Source organism: Ambystoma mexicanum, chromosome 3q (genome assembly GCF_040938575.1).
Source record: "Ambystoma mexicanum isolate Mex_15411 chromosome 3q, UKY_AmexF1_1, whole genome shotgun sequence".
NCBI lineage: Eukaryota > Metazoa > Chordata > Amphibia > Caudata > Ambystomatidae > Ambystoma > Ambystoma mexicanum.
This window is the reverse complement of record NC_090926.1, coordinates 39,266,201-39,279,120: the sequence shown is the minus strand read 5'-3', so window position 1 is coordinate 39,279,120 and position 12,920 is coordinate 39,266,201. Positions and strand designations below refer to the sequence as shown.

Below are 12,920 nucleotides of genomic sequence, written 5' to 3'. Positions count from 1 at the left end.
AAATGGTAGTGCTGCCTAGGCTGCTGCATTGTTTCATGAACATCCCACAAGAGATACCCAAACGATTTTTCACTGAACTGCACAGTACATGCAGAGACTTTATATGGCACAACACAAGGAATAGGATAGCAGTGAGGAAACTACAGAATGCATACGATCAGGAGGGCATTAGACTACCAAACTTTGAGGTATATTACCTAGCTAGTCAGTAGCAATTTTTGACCAGCTGCCTCTCAAAAATACAAACATCGGAATCCAAATTGTTAAATGCAGAGAGTGCCCCATACTTCCTAAATGAAAGAATGTGGTTGTCAAAACAATGCAGGGTTGAGAAGGGAAACTGCTGAACTTGGGAAGCAAAATATGGTGCAGGGCTTGCCAGCTGATAGGCAACCCAACCCCATGGTCCCCACAAATTCCGCTAGTAGCACTGCAAGGAACGGACGAACAGACTAGGTAGTGCATTAGACAGAAATGGGAACCAGTGGGTATTGTATCAGTGGGAGATGTATGGTCGGAGGGACAGCCCAGGGAATTAGACAGACTGGTGGAAGAAGCGGGATTGCATAAGGGACAATATATTGTATACTCCAGAATAATACAGAACATTAAACACATGTCGTCAAATGGGGAATTAATCCTACAGCCAGACACAGCGATAGAGACTCGTATCCATGAGCTTCTGATGTCATGAGTAGGAACTGAGATCGCCCAAACGAGAAGTGACTGGGAAGAGGAGGTGGCGGTACAAATGGAAGATAGGGTGTTGGACAGACTGAAAGGGTACCACAAAAAAGTGTCGAGAAACGCTAGGTTCCAGCAGATCCAATTATACATAACCCACAGGGCATATATGACGCCCGGGAAGATAGCCAAATTCCGTCCAGCAGAAATACAGACTTGCCCTAAATGTGGAGAGGTGAATGCGAGTATGACACATACATTTTGGTCATTCCCTGAAATACAGGGGTTTTGGGCGGAGGTGGCCCGTTATATGGCGGACTGGGAAATCAAATTGGACGTGAGCAACCCCTGGGGATGCCTATTGAATGGATTATCGAGGCCAACTAAAACCAGACATGTTAACAAACTTAAAGACCTGGCATATATATTAGCCAAGCGCAGAATAGCAATGAGCTGGAAGGCGCACATAAGACCGTCAGCATGCATGTGGTGGCACGATTTGTTGAAGTGGGCTGGGGCAGAAATTACAGTATAGCAAGAAACGGGGGAGGAGCGGGAGAGACAGACACCGGAACACTGGCAGCCTGGAAATACTTGGTGGCCACAATATCAACACCAGCTGCGGTAAATTGGGAGAAATCTATCTCTCTCGACCTGGTGCACAATTGCTAAGAGAAATGTATAGCGGGCCTGAGGGAGGGGGGAGTTGGTAGGAATGGGGGGTTAAGAGACATGTAACTGTATAACAAGATATTTTGTATGTGGAGCATTGACACTATGTTATATGGCTAAATGTTAAAACTCAATAAAAATGAATATAAAAAAGGAAATGACAGATCAAGGAGTCCATGGCCCGGTTTACCGATGTACAATGACATACTGCACAGCACAGTCGGTGCGCCCATTCAGGTATTCACATAGGTATCTAACAAAGTCACAAGAGCTCCAATGAAATTACCACAACACCATGCATGCATGCAAAGGACACATAAGAGAACCCACACACGTATCAAAGATGACCAACAATGAAGCATGCACAACATGCAAGGCAGTGCAAATGATTACCAAATAACGGCGTCTGAATGCTGTAAATCCCACATGACCTTCACCAGTAAGTGTTTGTCTGGTGGAGGGCATGAGGAGTGTGGACTTTCGATTTGTGCAGGATGTCTCACCCGGGACAGCAGTCACCGCCACATCACGGATTACTGGAACAACATGGGCGAGCATATCAAAACAGACATTGTGCAGTATAAGTGACACAGCACACACATGCCATAGAAAAACAAACCTATGATTATCTGAACATGCCACCCGGTGCACCACCATGCAAACATGCTAGATTAGTTCACCAGGCATGCCTGCAGGTACACCACTGCACATGTATGAAATGCGAAGGTGGTGATGCTAAGGGAGGTTGACCAAGTAAGGCCCTGGCCTGGTCCTCCATGGCAGCGGCCAGGCGGGACCCAGATTAATGCATCTGGAACATGAAGCCTCGGAAGCCTTGGAGGTCTGCATGCAACACCTCACGGGATGCACAGAGTTCCTCCGAGATGGTTTGAGTCAATAGTTGCATCTACTGTTGGCCCTGTGTGCTGTGGGCTGCCTCTCGCACTTCCATTGAAGCCAGTAGCTCTCGCCTCAGGGCTGCTCTCTGAGCCCGACCCTCTGCAAGCAGGGATGCCTGCAGAGACCTCAGGTCGGCCCATCGGCTCCTGTTGCTGGCCACCATGTGCAGCCTGTGTGAGCAGCATGTGGACCGCAATGCCTGCAGCTGGCGCTCTACCTGTGTTTTTTGTGAGAACGTGGAATTGGCCATCCTATCCATGCCCTGAGCGAACATATCATAGGAAGTGGCCTGTTGCGGTGCAACATGCAACATTGACTGCTCTCACACATTATCCCCAGCATCGACGCGTCCACCATGTGTGCGTGCCCCACGGCTGCTGGACCCAAGGGAGCGTGGCCCTTGATAGGAATCCCCGCTGTCTGTGGCTGCAGGACTACATCTCTCCCTTGGTCATCCATCCCAGGACCGGAAGCCAATAGAGTGGAGCGTGGCCCGGAAGCTGCAACCACCACAAACGTGGCCACACTGACTGGCCCTGTGAGAGGATGTTACCCCCTGCAGACGCACAGGCTATATCAGCACCATCACTTGATGCACTCACCTCCGACAGCATAGGGGAATGGATGTCCGATTCACCACCAGGGCCACTGGTATCATTGGAGGTGGACTCATACTGAGTCGTTCCCCGGATGGATTGTAGCACCAGTGGATTCTCATGGCCTGCCACAACAATGTACAAAAATCTCTGAAATCATGGCATCTGCAGACTTGCCACCACATCCCATGTCCGAGACCATGTAAGCACTGCAGACATTCCCAACAGACATGTGGGGTGTCCCAGGGTTGTGATGTGGAGAGAGTGAGGACATGTGCTTGGAGATAGGAAGAGGGGACAGTGACACACAAGAGGGACAGTGCCATGCACCCTTGGGGGCAGGGGGATGTTCAGTGTGGCAGGTCAACATCGATGACTCCAGACTGATTTCTTACAAGGGGCTCAGTGCCATAGCTGCGGCAGGGATTTGCACTGTGTAGTAAAATGCTAGGACACTCATGACACAATGTCCCGAACACTGACAGTGTGCATGGAAGGTATGTGTAGCATGAAGCCACCTATGGACATGTGTAGATGGAACCTCTACTACATGCAGTGCACATGCAGTGCATGATGAATATTAGATGCTTCAGACATAAGCACTTGACTGGCATAGCTGATTCACTAGCATCACTGATGTACATAGCCAGATGCCATGTTGGGTTGGCATGCTGGAAATGTGTATTAGTATCTGACGGTTGTGGATGACTACTGTCACAAAGCCATGTTCCACCGATGTGCAGCACATGTGTTGTATGCACTCTGCAGTATACTAAGCACAAGTCAGTAGACCATGACATGGTTCAACCATTGCAGTCATACAAATGCAGGCAGAAGCGCCACACAATCATACCAATTAATTCAATCTACATACACATATCCTGGATGCACCCGCTTCTTCACTCAACAGACTTTCCTCATAATCTGGCAGGCCTCCCATGCCTTGGAGCTGATCCACATGAATCAACTCGCTCATGCCCTCTTCATGTGGAGTGAGCTCCTCCTTCTGCGGTGACCCACTTCCAGTCACCATAGCAGAAGCAAGGTTGGCACCCAGTTTTTTTTTGGTTCAACGGTGGAGGTCATTCCACAGCTCCATGACGTCACGACCGGTGTGCCTCACATTGCCCAAAGCGTTGATGCCATCCGTGAATCGCTGTCAGTGGACCATACACTGAGCAGGCGTATGGGTGCTACCTCGCCCCGTGCACATGTCACGGTGGTGGTCGCACACATAGTCCACGAGGATCTTGAGCTCATGATCATTGAAGCTCCTCTTCCTCGAGATGGCGGTCTCCTTTGCTGTGCTTTGGGATTGAGCCTTTCCCTGTTTTGCATGCTTCTGCCTCTGGGACCACTGAGGGCATTAGGGGCTGGACAACTAGTGGCCTGGGCCATGGCATCACCCACTGATGTTGGGTCATTTACTGGCCCTGCAGATCCCTCAACCTGGGAGCTGGGTCCAGGGGTTTTGCGTTGCCGTCCCTTTCCCTTGGAAAGATGGACATCAGCTGCTCCTGCGTGTCCGTGTTCCTGGGGGACGACAACAGATACTGCTGTTACTCCCTGACCCTGGTTGTTGGGAACAGGAGCTGCCCCTGCAGGTGCCTCCACCTGGGAGAAGGGGAAAGCAGATGACCCTGCAGCACCCTGACCTAGGGTGCTGGGGTCAGGTGTTTTGCGTTGCTGTCGCTTCCCCTTGGACACACAGGCATCAACTACCCCTGCGTGTCCGTGTCCCTGGGGGTAGGTGGGGCGACAAAAGATACTGCTGTTGCTCCCTGACCCAGGGTGCAGGGGACAGCAGCATCACCCGCAGCTCCCTGAACCTGTTGGGGGTGGTGCACAGCTCTCCCTGCACCTCTCCGACCTTGGCCACCTCAGCCACCAGTCCCACCTTTCCCTCTTGGGGCCTTCCCAACCATGGTACAGATAGATTAGTACAATGGGAGCCACAACAAGCAATTGTCCTGGGCAATTGCAGTGAGGGGGCAGGGTATGTGATGTAAAACATAAAAGTATGGCCCAGAAAGGCTCAATATTACGCTTGGTGAAAAAAATAAACTGGACGTGTAACCCACAGGCACCCCAAATATCAAAAAAGCATGAACGCGACCCCACGGTAGCTCACGTGAAAAGAAAAAGCGTTACGCTATATGCTGTGACACCCAGCAACACAAATGCATACGCGAAGCACATGAAAGCCACTGTGACGTTAACAATGGGGGTACGCGATACACAGGGGCAGCCAGAGTATGAGTAATGCATACGTGACTCACCGTTAGCCTCAAATAAAGAGTAATACACACGCATGTCTGTAGAGGCAAATACCCCACCAAAATGCACTGTCACAATAGTGAACAAAATGCGTGGCAGCCCAAATATCTCCGAAGTCCACACATCCGTCCGCTCCAACTTGCACAAGCCAGGTGATGTCCCTCCTACGCGCTCCTTTATCCTGATTCTGAATGGCAACGGCCAACGGACAGCGCGTGTCACGTAACTTAAGCGATTAGGCCCTGTCCTCTGATTTCACGTGTACGCACTAATTTTGCACATGCAAAGTAACCGTCACTCTGTTTCCAGCTGCCCATCTGAGTAACACAGAAGATCCACATGCTCCTGCCTACGAGCCATTTTACCTGCCTCCTACTGCCCTGAGCTGCCTCCTACGAGCCATCTGCTGCTGCCTGCCCACTGTGTGTGTCTGCTGCCCGCCTGCCCTGCATTTTGAGTGCCTGCTGTCAAGCCATTGCCAGAGCTCCTGTTTTCGGCCATGTGACCACCTCAGCTGATTCAGAAGACTGCCAACGTGCCGTACCATCACCACCGCTCCACAGCCCAGCCCCAGGACCACCTTGCCCACCCACACCTGCCTCAGGGTTGCCATGTCTTAGCAAACATCTCCAGAGGCAAGTGGCAATCCCACGGCAGCGAGGCAGAGGGCTGTCAACTTCACAGCCAGGGAAGTTGACATCCTGTTGGAGCATGTTCTGGGGCATTATGATGCCCTCTTCAACCCTGCAAAGCAAGTCGGCAAGGAAGGACGGAAGCTGATCTGGGACCAGATCATGGGTGCCATCAACACGGAAGGGGTGGCATCCCGTACTACCAGCATGTGCACAAGTGCTGGGAGGACCTGAAGTCCAGGACCCACAACAAGGCCCAGCGCTTCTTCCAGGCTGGTGCACACCAAGGGGGTGCCGGGGCCGGTTGAACACCACAGACATGCGGGTCCTGGAGAGGTTTTACTTGGTGCTGCACACCCAGGTCAGCGATTGTCAGCACCGTCTGGAGTCTTCAGGTGAGTGTCCATGTGTTGCTGTCCTCCACTGTACATGTGCATGTTGATGTATGGTGGAAGTGTGCACCTTGGCCTTAATGGCAAGTATGCCTCTTGTACGGATGTCTGTGTGCATGTCCCAGACAGTGCTGAACACGTGTTCAATGAAGCATGCGTGATTCCAACGGTGTTACTTTTTCAATGTGTGTTGTACTGCAGCATATTATGACATGCACGTGGTTTCTTACATGTGTCTGAGACGTGTCCGTGTGAGAGGTGTGACACATGGGTGTTGTTGTCAACATCATGAGTAGGCATGGTGTACATGTGTATGTGTCTGAGATGTGGCTGTGTGACTGACCATCACTCCTGGATGGATGTCACTGGTGCATTTCATTGTGTGCCCTACTCTTGCTGCCTGATTGATGTTGAGGGGACTCTGATGTGATAGCTCAGTGCACTGCTTCAGGACTGTCAGATGATGTGTGTGCATGACATGTAATGTCCCATGATGCATGTGTGTGTAGCATGGACAATTTGTAGGTGGTGACCGTGCCATTTCCAAGGATGTATTTGTCTGTTGTGAAGGACAGACATGTATGTGCATGTATGTATATTGCATGTACCTGTGTGTTGTGGAGGGTGATGATGGTTGTGACCTTTGGCAGTGTACTTCATGTGCATATGTTTTGTGCCAAACACACATAGGGACAGTACCCTGATGTTTGTGTTCTATGTCTCTGTATCCACGGCGGCGTTGGAAGAAAAGGGAAGAAAAGTGCTGTGGAGCAAAGCAGCAGGGACGCCTCGACCAGGCAGAGACGCAAGGCCCAGTCACGCCCCCTGGCATCAACATCATCAGGGAGCGAGGAGACTGACGCAACGTCTCAAACATCGGCCACAACTGCTGAGGGGAGGTCCAAGAGGGCGAAGGTAAACGTGGACTCCTCGGGGGATGGGGGGGACAGGTGAGCTCACACAGGGGCAATCCACTGCGGAAGACGCTGGGGAGGCCTCAAGGTTGGTGGGGGAGGAGGAGGAAGAGGCCGTATCAGCCCAGTCCATGGGGCCCGGCGGGGGTGATGAGGTGGGTGTGACTGGTGCAGTCCAGACTCAAGGGGCAGGAGGCAGTGCAGTTCGCTGTGGAGGTGCCTGTGGAAAATCCTGCCCATGGGCCAGCCCCTGCCCCAGGCTGGTCCCATCCGCAGGTGTCAGATGTTTCCACACAAACCGACACCGCAATGCCTGCGGATCTGGCCATAAGTGACAGAGTGGAACTTCTGCTAGCTGGTCTTGCGAGGCGTACAGGCGCCATTCGTGATGATATGCAGGTTTACAATCGTGGGCTTGCACATCATCACAATGAGGTCTCGCGTCTCCTTAACTGGCTAGCTACATTCCTGGTCTCGAATTGGCTGCGTGGGTTGGCCACTTATGCAACCCCCCTCCTCTTCTTGCTCCTCTGTGCACCAGTCATCCTTTTGGGCGCCTTCCGGACCAGATACCACCAGGGCCCCCTGTATGTCTGTCCCAACCACGTTGGCCTGTCTGGTGCAGATCACATCTCTGCCTGATTTGGGAGTCAACGTTGGATCAGCTGAGGTGGTCACACACCGATCCAGGCTACGACGGGAACCATGGCAATGGAGGGAGAGCAGGCACCCAGGATCAGGGCCCGTGCCAGATGCCCCTGAGTAATTTCATCAGCCCGGAGGGTGGCCATGCAATGCAGGCACCGGGCAATAAGGCAGCAGCAGGATCTGAGTAGGAGGTTTCGTGACTCAGGGCATACCATCCGAAGGGGGCAGGTATCCGGTGTCAGGCAGGATGCAAATGTGGACCTCCGGTTGAGGATATCTTCTGTGTTGGTGCAGTATGGGCAGCAAATCGGGGCAGGGAGGTAGCGGGCTCAGGAGGCGAGACTCGCCATAGGCAGGGCAGAGATTGCACTGCGTCGGGCAGAGAGGCGGGCTGAGGTTCTCAAGGATACTTGCAGGGAGTTGGAGGGGATGGAGAGGACCATGCTGGAGTCCCTGCAAGCCCTCGAGGAGAGAGCGGAGGCCCGCCTAATTGAATTGGACGCAGTGTTCGAGGATGCCTTTGCTGAGACATTGAGTGAGATTGGCGAGAAGGACTAGCCTGTTACCTTTGTAAATAGTTTTTAGGTATAAGTTTCCATTGTTTTTATTTATTATTTGGAGCGTGGGGACCTTACTCAGTTTTTTAGTACATAGTTCTTGTATGTATGTGTGTTTCCTTTTAATTTTTTAATGAGTTGGAGTGGACTTTGGACATTACTCCATGTGGTTATAGGTGAAAGGATCGAATCAAAAGGATCGAAATGCAATAGTTTTGAGTCAAAAGGACAGAAAAAAAGGTCAAATTATTTGTTCTTTTTTTTTTTGGGGTGTCCCCTCCCAAACCCCCGTTTTTGGTATAAAAAACACTTTTTTTTCCTAAACGGAAACCAAAAAAATATATATATTTTTAAAAAGGTATTCAACCTTTTTTTCGGTCCTTTTGACTCTCAACTATTGTATTAGATCATTTTATTTTCGATCCTTTGAACGGACACCACTCCATGTTTATTGTGTAAATAGTTTTATTGGTCTTTTTTTGTGTTCACCATGCGGTAATGGTTATTTTTGTATTTTTTATGGTATTGTAAATAATTTTTTTAAACTTGACATTTTTGCATTCTTTTATTTTTTCATATAAATATTCTACTTTAATTTACAGTGTGTATGAGCATAATAATACTGTTCAATATCATTTATTTTCTTAACTCACAGTCATTGTTTCTCACATTTTTTTTTTGGCAGTGTGCTGGTTTGTTACTCTGTTTAGTGTCTCTGGTTCTGACCATCATTGGTCATGTATGTGGTTACTTGCATGCATGTGTATACACATGTGGCTGAACGGTGGAGGAGTGTGAAGGGCGAGTTTGGGTGTGCACGGTAACATGCCATTTGCTTTCACATGTGCAGCATCACTGTGTATTGGCCCTCACTGTTTTTGTGAGGGAGATGGGTGGGGTGACTGTGGGAGTGTTACATGTTCCGTATATTGGCACATGATTTGCTTGATGCTGTATAACACACATGTGCTTTCGCCTTCACCAGCACGTGTTTGTGCAGTTATCATTGTCTCTGGTGTTGGTCTACCTCTTGCACTGCCACGCAATATTGGCATTACTTTGGATTTACACATTGTCAGACCAATGCACCTGTCTCAGTGCATGGCGCACTGTCTGATTTCCATGTACTCAATCAAAACTCAAGTAATTCCTCTTTGCCTTTGCGTTCGTCCTCCTCCTTTCCACTGCTGAACTCCTGTCTGTATCTGCACTGGTCACCTGGCTACCCTCTGACCTCGGGCCAAGGTCCCCTCACCAGCCACTTGCACACCTGGACTGCCTTCCTGGCATCTCCCGCACTTGAACTGTTTTTCTGTATTCCTGTCTGCACTTAGCCTTGCACTTGCCACCAGCTGGCCGCACTTTGATGATTTTTATTGTTATTGTATTTGTTATGATGTCCTTCCCATGTACTGCGCTGCCCCCTCCCCGTTCCAGCCGCACTTTTCACCTTCCCCACTTCCCATGCACTTGCGCCATCTCAATGTCACCTGGCCTAGTAAGATCGTTGTCTCCGTCTTCACTCTGTTACCCCTCCCCTGTCTCGTTGCACCTTCAAAGACTTTTGTATAGGTGCATTATGAATGCCATATCATTTTATATGATTTCATATCATATCCTTCACACATGGGAGGAACAGTGTTGTGTTTATTAGGAAATCTGTTCTGGTACTAGCAGCTCCTTGAGTCTCAGGCTGTGACACGCCTGGGCAGTGTCTGTTCATGTGGCACACATTGGGGCTGCTTTTCCGTCATTGTTTCACTATTTCTCCATGGGGATTTGTGACATGACATTGTCACATGGACAGCAGGGCCTCACTTTACCATTAACTTGTTACATGTGTACGTTGGGAGATGGTTGCGGTTAGCAATTGTGTTTCAGCAGCTGCCACACTCATGGATGTGGGCCAGGTGTATGCATTTATGAGTGTTTGAAGGATACATTTTCAAGTGGATATTCGGGGTGGTGTCACAACATGGCAGTCAAGTTGCATGACACACCATCAATGAAGTGATGACGTGTCACTATGTCAGCGTCCAAAATGCAGGTGATGTCCGGTCTGGAGAGGGCTCCCTGCAGGGTGGGTTCCCGGGTGTTGGGGGCTGGGGTGAGGGTGTCCCATGTGGAGAGGGCTGCCTGTAGGGTGGGGTTACGGGTGATGGGGGCTGGGGTGGGGGTGTGCCATGTGGAGGGGGATGCCTGCAGGGTAGGGTGATGGGGGCTGGGGTGGGGGTGTCTCATGTGAAGAGGGCTGCCTGCAGGGTGGGATCACAGGTGATGGGGGCTGGGGTGTCCCATGTGGAGAGGGCTGTCTGGGATCATGGGTGATGGGGGATGGGGTGTCCCATGTGGAGGAGACTGCCTGCAGGTTGGGGTCACGGGTGACGGGTGATGGAGGCTGGGGTGTCCCAGGTGGAGAGGGCTGCCTGCAGGGTGGGGTCACCGGTGATGGGGGCTGGGGTGCCCCATGTGGAGAGGGCTGCCTGCAAGGTGGGGTCATGAGTGATGGGAGCTGGGGTGTCCCATGTGGAGAGGGCTGCCTGCAGGGTGGGGTCACGGGTGATGGGGGCTGGGGTGTCCCATGTGGAGAGGGCTGCCTGCAGGGTGGGGTCACGGGTGATGGGGGCTGGGGTGTCCCATATGGAGAGGGCTGCCTTGGGTCACGGGTGATGGGGGATGGGGTGTCCCATGTGGAGGAGGCTGCCTGCAGGTTGGGGTCACGGGTGACGGGTGATAGGATGTTCCAGGTGGAGAGGGCTGCCTGCAGGGTGGGGTTACCGGTGATGGGGGCTGGGGTGTGCCATGTGGAGAGGGCTGCCTGCAAGGTGGGGTCACGGGTGATGGGGGCTGGTGTGTCCCATGTGGAGAGGGCTGCCTGAAGGGAGGGGTCACGGGTGATGGGGGCTGGGGTGTCCCATGTGGAGGGGGTTGCCTGCAGGGTGGGGTCATGGGTGATGGGGGCTGGAGTGGGGGTGTCCCACGTGGAGGGGGCTGCCTGCAGGGTGGGGTCACAGGTGATAGGGGCTGGGGTGGGGGTGTCCCATGTGGAGAGGGCTGCCTGCAGGGTGAGGTCACAGGTGATGGGGCTGGCCTGGGGGTGTCCCATGTGGAGGGGGTGGCCTACAGGGTGGGGTCATGGGTAATGGTGGCTGTGGTGTCCCATGTGGAGGGGGCCGCCTGCAGGGTGGGGTGATGGGGGCTGGGGTAGGGGTGTCCCATGTGGAGGGGGCTGCCTGCAGGGTGGGGTCACGGGTGATGGGGCTGGGGTGTCCCATGTGGAGAGGGCTGCCTGCAGGGTGGGGTCACAGATGACGGGGGCTGGGGTGTCCCATGTGGAGAGGGCTGCCTGCAGGGTGGGGTGATGGGGGCTGGTGTAGGGGTGTCCCATGTGGAGGGGGCTGCCTGCAGGGTGGGGTCACGGGTGATGGGGGCTGGGGTGTCCCATGTGGAGAGGGCTACCTGCAGGGTGGGGTCACAGATGACGGGGGCTGGGGTTTCGCATGTGGAAGGGGCTGTCTTCAGGGTGGGGTCATGGGTAATGGGGGCTGGGGTTGGGGTGTCCCATGTGGAGGGGGCTACCTGCAGGGTGGGCTCACAGGTGATGGGGTGGGTGTGTCCCTTATGGAGAGGGCTGCCCAGGGTGGAGTCACAGGTGACTGGGGCTGGTGTGTCCCATGTGGAGGGGGCTGCCTGCAGGGTGGGCTCACAGGTGACTGGGGCTGGTGTGTCCCATGTGGAGGGGGATGCCTGCAGGGTGGGGTCATGGATGACAGGTGATGGGGCGGTGGTGTCCAAAGTGGAGGGGGCTGCCTGAAGGGCAGGGTGATGGGTGATGGGGCTGGAGTGTCCCATGTGGAGGGGACTGCCTGCAGGGTGGGATCACAGGTGATGGGGGCTGGGGTGGGGGTGTCCCATCAGGAGGGGTCTGCTTGCCGTGGATTGCGAGGTGCAGACGCACAATTTGGCTGGGGTGCGGCTGGGGATCGCAAGGTGTTTTCGCATGATTGGGCTGGGGTGGGGCCGGGGATCGCGCAGAATTTTCACATGATTTGGCTGGGGTGCAGCAGGGGATTGTGAGGTGATTTCGCTAGGGAGGCTGCATGCTGGCCCAGGGATGGCGCAGAGGCTTCTGCCTTGTTAGGCATTTCACTTGCTTTTTACTGTGCGTTGGGGCGTGTTGGGGGTATTACCGGCGCAGCTTGCTGTTCCTTGCGCCACAGTTACTGATGCCTTGGGAAAACCATAAATACGCGTGACGCGCAATAATTTCTCTGCGCCACGGTTGGCGCACGCTCCTTACCAGCGCGTGGCGCTTGCGCCTTTTCTGCGCCAGATTCTATGAATCGGGGCCCAAATGTCCGGATGAAAAGCTATTCATTGCTCTTTGACAGCAGGGTGGTAACTACAAGGGGGAGGTGACAGCCTGAGGGTGCCAGCAAAGGCAGCCTGTAACGTGCGTGCAGAGCACATTTAATGTCCCAAATTAAAGGAATAGGTTTCTGTGACACAACAAGACTGCTGACATGGGTCAGTTATTGTGCCCCAGTGCCCCGAGCCCATTTCAACTGAAAGAAAATGGAAAGGCCGATTCAGTCCCGGAATGTAAGAATACCATTTATAACAGAACTTCTGAATTACGTAAACATTC

General features: G+C 52.8%; 1 long non-coding RNA gene across 1 annotated transcript in view; it reads right to left on the bottom strand.

The window, feature by feature from the left end:
- Nucleotides 1-12,920, bottom strand: part of LOC138582070 (uncharacterized) — a 325,079-nt gene that overhangs the window by 287,528 nt on the left and 24,631 nt on the right. The gene's annotated exons all lie outside the window — the stretch shown is intronic.